The 6,000-nt window shown below is 43.1% G+C and overlaps 1 protein-coding gene across 2 annotated transcripts in view; it reads right to left on the reverse strand.

Annotated features, from left to right (window-relative positions):
• znf574 (zinc finger protein 574) overlaps window positions 1-3,250 on the reverse strand; it is an 84,831-nt gene extending 81,581 nt beyond the window's left edge. Inside the window, exon 1 of one of the 2 annotated variants that reach the window (XM_060921530.1) lies at window positions 3,189-3,250. The gene's annotated coding sequence lies outside the window, so the exon portion shown is untranslated. The remainder of the gene's footprint in view (window positions 1-3,188) is intronic. The other variant, XM_060921531.1, reaches the window with a different exon arrangement.
• Between the last annotated feature and the right edge of the window lie 2,750 nt (window positions 3,251-6,000).

Genomic DNA, 6,000 nt, shown 5'->3' on the forward strand with positions numbered 1-6,000 from the left:
TATCATAGGAGGGTGTAGCAACACCAATCTTGATGGGATTAGCACTCATCGTTTCCCAAAAGACCGGACAATGAGAGAGAAATGGGAGCGCTTCGCGCGAGGCACCCGGAAACCGAGAACCAAAGCAGAGCCGAGAAAAAGACCAAGAAAATCAGCGATTCACAAGTTGACTGTTGCCAGGGTAAGAAAAAATTCTGACATCTCATTATATTCTTCATCCAAAGGTGAAGTAACATTGCGCTCAGGTGACAATTCCATATTTCGATGCAAAATCGCTAGCTGCTAAACTTGGTCTACACAGGCTGTGCACTGAAACCGTGCAAGCTCTCGCAGCCTGCTGGCGTTTCCGCACGTGACGTCACAAATCTGGCTCCAGACTCGCTTGGGATTTTTCCAGATGCATTTTGTTGTTTTATTTTTTTCTGCTGTAGACAGACGGCCTTGTGCAAAATTACCCTTCTGGATGAGTGTGTAAAGGGGTCCAACATTCAAATTGATTCAAACTGGTTCTTGTAGCAGTTTTTAAGTGAAGGACAAGTTAAAGAACAGATTTCAGGTAATTTTTTGACGTGTGTATGGTAGTTTTGTGTAATCTGCTATAAGATAAAGAAGATTAAGTATAGCTTTAAGCAGGGCTGGGAGAAACAAATGAAGTGATTCTCGGAGAGGACTTTTTTTTGACAATTCAGAATCCACTACTTCCATAGTGCTTTTAAATATAAGGCTGTAAGCTTTGTGTTAGTTGTCTCTAATATTTATGTCCCAATACCTTGACCACATTTTAGGATGAAAATAATCATTTTAGATATGTTATTTTATATTGAAAAATTAGCTGTCTCGGAGAGGACTTTTGTTTTTGACAATTCCATACTAATTTGATCAAAATAGTCTGAAAACTTACTGGCATTCAACATTAAAACTTAACTATGACTACGTTCAGACTGCACCCTGAAACGACCCATATCCGATTTTTTTGCCCATATGCGACCTGTATCCAATTTGTTATTGACAATCTGAACGACACAGATCCGATTTTTTCACATGCGACCCAGGCCGCTTGGATATGTGGTCCTAATTCCGATGCATATCCGTTATTTTCACATGCGACTGCAGTCTGACCGGACAGGTCGCATTCATGCGACCTACACGTCATCAACAAGAGACAAACGTCACTATTCTGCGTTGGCTAATCCCGCCTCTGGTGGAAAACAACATTTGTACAGTTTTCAGAATTTAAATAGACTTTTATAGAATTGATCAAGCTAATGGTGGATTTGGTAGGGACCTGGATGTTGATCTGTTAGCCTGATTAAATAAAACAGTTTCTATAACTGATTTATAACTTCAACCATCCTGTATTACAAGATTATAAGATTGTTCTGGAAATTTCCAGTAATTTGACACCTTCGGTCTCATTAGTCTGCTGCCCACATTAATCAGATTATTGTGTGAGTTCCGCCGCCGCCGCCACAAAAACCACATCGCCAGGTCTCGCCTCATCTCCATAGCAAACTGCACTGGTGTTTCTGCACCTTGAGCCAGCGCTGAGAGAAGCTGCAGAATTCAGCTGGCTATAAACAATCTAAATAAATATTTATAAAAATGTAGAAAAAAAGTTTATTAATATGACGAAATAAATATGTGCAAATTATTAAGCCTGAATTAAGAGTTTGGTAATACAGCGGCCGTATCCCAAATGACTGCCTACTGAAGCTCGAGTGCACTATATAGAGTTTAAAAATCCATTACTTCCTAGTAACATGTAGTGCACTTATATAGAAATTAGAGACACATTTAGGAGTCAACCCTCGTTACCAGGCTACACGTTTTCATTTCAGTTCAGAAACAAAAACACACGCGAGACCTCACACTTTAACACTAACCAGATAATTAAACAAACAACAACAAAAAATCATTAAACTTGAAGAGTACGCTTTTTTTGGTTTACGTATTACGTAGATGTGCTTATTACGTGTCAATTTGCGCATGCGGGACACTTTTGGGTCGTTTTCCGTTCATATTGGAGATCGCATACAAGTCAAATATAATTGGTAATGTGAACGGCCTAACAAAAAAATCGGATATGGGTCGTTTCAGGTTGCAGTCTGAACGTAGTGTATTGTATGTTTCCAATGATATGGAACCAAATATGTGTTTTATGGTATAAAGAATGATTTAAGTGCATCCCTTTTGGGGTCAAAAAAAAAAAAGCACTTTTTCTAAATGACACGAGCAATTTTGCTAAATATGACATATATTGCCATACATTCACCAAAAATAACGTTATCACCACATTTTTTTTTTGCATGGTAAATAGAGCTATCACAGGGCTACAATAAACAACCAAGTTTATTTAGTCAAGCCTTTTGATATTGAAGATAATAAAAAAAGTGTTAAATGTGAGATATTGATTATTTGGTAATATAAATATAGAAATCGACAGACAGAGAGAGAGAGAGACAGAGCAGGGTTTTTTGGCTCTTGGTTATGACTTGAAGAGGTCTGAGAGAATTTAAAGGACGCTTCCAAAATAAAGTCCATTAGTAACCGTTGCACAACTTAATCTGACTAATAATTAACCCAAAAGGCCATTACTCTGCGCTGAATGAAATAAAATAAGGACTTTGAGAAATTAAAACCCAGTCACTGAGTCGGCAAGAGAGCTGCAATAATAGCGACCAAAATAAAAAATAAAACCTGAGGAAAAAAATCGCAAGCTAGTCATCCTGTAGCTAAGGCTAGCCAACGCCTTGTGCTAGCTAGCTAGCTAGCCGGTCAATGCTAGCTAAAATTAGCTTGGTGCAAATATTAGCAGTAGAGCTAACGCGGAACCGCTAGCTAGCGTTTAGAAATGTCATCAGCTTTTCGAAACATAACCGAACGGAGCGTTGATATTTCTGTCCCGTCAGCTTTTATAACGCCATGCCGGGGCTGAAGGCACAGCCAGAGTGGGCCGAGTCGCTGTAAAACACCTCACAACAACAAAACGGAGGCTGAAGAAGCGCCGAAGAAGGACGACGCGCGCTTCTTCGGTGGTAATAATGGCGGCACCCGCGAGCGCGAGCGGCGGATGTCTCCCCCAGGAGAAACTCCGACAACCTCGAGTACTGTTCAAATTCTACAAACCATAGAGAAGTGCGATACTCGACCAAAGTGTTATTTGAACCGCATTAAATAGAAAAACTCACCCAATACAGCCTGACTGCTTTGGACCCGGAATGATATTTGGAACGTTTCAACAACACGCCACGCGATTGGTCAACAGGAAGTTTGGGTTCCACCAATCGGATCGCACTGAGAGGAAACTTGGCAGTGTGTCACTGCGAAATGGCCTCGGCTCTTTCACATGTCTGGGCTATATACTGTAGCACATCTGCCCTGACAGCATTATAGTCCATATAAGAACCTCATCTCATCTCATTATCTCTAGCAGGATGATATGGGACAGGGAGAGTAAGGGAAGGCACTTGTACAATATCCAAAGGGAGGTGGGGAAAGGAGTTAAGGTGAGTGGTAGCAGGAGAGATGAGGTGGTGATAACTAGATTACGGATAGGCCACTCATTACTGAACAGCACTCAGTTCAGATTTGAAAGAGTGGCATCAGGGCAGTGTGAAGGCTGTACCTTGGAGGAGGAAACAGTCCAACATGTTTTGTTTGAATGCCTAGCATATGAGCAGGAAAGGAAACATTGGAAAGATGAGCTTCTTAGAGAGGGTAGAGCTGACTTTAATCAGGCCACAGTACTGGGAAGGGAGGCCAATATAAGGGCAATTCTGAGATATTTAACAACAACAGGGCTATATGCCCGCATTTAAGTAGTAGAGGGTAGCAGAGTCTCCCAGGAACCAGTAGGTGGAGGTATGCGCAAACCAAGCGTAACCCGCCAGTAAACTCAAAAGAAGAAGAAGATTATCTCTAGCAGCTTTATCCTGTTCTACAGGGTCGCAGGCAAGCTGGAGCCTATCCCAGCTGACTACGGGCGAAAGGCGGGGTACACCCTGGACAAGTCGCCAGGTCATCACAGGGCTGACACATAGACAACCATTCAGACTCACATTCACACCTACGGCCAATTTAGAGTCACCAGTTAACCTAACCTGCATGTCTTTGGACTGTGGGGGAAACCAGAGCACCCGGAGGAAACCCACGCGGACACGGGGAGAACATGCAAACTCCGCACAGAAAGGCCCTCGCCGGCCACGGGACTCGAACCCAGGACCTTCTTGCTGTGAGGCGACAGCGCTAACCACTACACCACCGTGCCGCCCCGATATAAGAACCATATATTAATTTTTACTGATGGGTCAAAAGACCAAGAAACAGGAGCTACAGGGTCAGCCTTTTTTGTTCAGTTTTAATTTTCAAGCTTTTAAAAGAACCTCAGATTTTTTAAGTGTATTTACTGTGGAGCTCTATGCAATCCTAATGGCAGTACAGTGGGTTGAACAGATACAGAATCTGAAAGTACTGATACGAGGGGCGTTCAATAAGTAATGCCCCTGACCCACTTCCCATAGCAGTAGAGCAACGAAACTTGGCACAGTTATTAGTCTTTCTCTACATAGGAACCACCCAGAGTTATGCATTTCTCCCATCGTTTGATGCAGCTCTGGAGACCGTTTTTGTAGAACACCCCAGGTTGGTCCTCCAACCACGACATGACTTCAGAAATCAAGGCTGCATCATCTGGGAAACGCTTTCCTTTCAAAAACAACTTCATGGCTGGGAAGAGGTGAAAGTCAGAGGGGTGCAAGGTCAGGAGAGTAGGGAGGATGGGGGAGGATTTCATAGCCACACTCCCGTGCTTCTGATCTGGCGACAAGCGAGTTGTGGACCGGAGCGTTGTCCTGCAGGAGGAGGATACCTTTGCTGATCTTTCCCTGCCTCTTGATTTTGATAGCTTCTCTTAATTTCCTTAAAAGTGAAGCATAATAGGCTCCTGTAATTGTGGTACCCTTTGCCAGGAAATCTGTCATCACTACTCCGTCCTGGTCCCAGAAGACTGTGAGCATGACCTTGCCAGCGGAGGGCTGCACCCTTGCCTTCTTTGGAGGTGGTGAGTCCAAGTGCTTCCACTGCATTGACTGGGCTTTGGTCTCTGGATCATAGTGATGGACCCAGGTTTCATCCTGTGTAATCAGTCTTTTGAAAAACTTTGACTCATCTTCTTGGCACATCTCCAAATTCATCCTCGAGCACTCGACGCGTTCTCGCTTCTGGAAAGGTGTGAGCAACCTGGGAATCCATCTGGCAGACACCTTATGCATATGCAAATGGTCATGAATGATAGTTTCCACAGACCCTGTACTAATCTTGACCTCTTGGGCTATTTGGCGAATAGTAATGCGCCGATCTTCCAAAATGGCAGCCTCAACTTGACGGACAGATGCCTCATCAATGGCAGAAGGGGGGCGACCAGGTCTGGGAGCTGTTTCCACAGACTTCCGGCCAAGTTTGAATTCACGATGCCAGCGTTTTACAAGGTCATATGATGGGGCATTATCACCATAAGTTTCTTTCATTTCATCAAAAGTCTCCTGTGGTGTGCGTCCTTTCAAATACAAAAACCGGATCACTGCGCGACACTCAACAGGCTCCATTTCACACCTGACTCAGTTCAAACACGTGTAAATCAGAAACCACAATTAGTTCAGAGCTGTAATTTGCCACATAACCCATAGAGATATAAATCATTGCACATGCAAAATTTCAGCTAGATCAGACAACATGGAAGTGGGTCAGGGGCATTACTTATTGAACGCCCCTCGTATGTAGTGACTCTGTGTCAGCTATTAGTTGCATTGGAAAAGGTTCATCAAAAAGCAGACAGGATCTCATTTATGAGATTTTACTGATAATTAGTGAGGTGAAAAGAAGAGGGATAGAGGTGTCGTTTATATGGGTCCCAGCTCATGTAGGTGTCACATCTAATGAAAAAGTGGATAAATTAGCCAAGAAAGCTTGTCAAAGAGAGTCCATAGATGTAAATATAAAGTT

Source organism: Neoarius graeffei, chromosome 5, assembly GCF_027579695.1.
Source record: "Neoarius graeffei isolate fNeoGra1 chromosome 5, fNeoGra1.pri, whole genome shotgun sequence".
Lineage (NCBI taxonomy): Eukaryota > Metazoa > Chordata > Actinopteri > Siluriformes > Ariidae > Neoarius > Neoarius graeffei.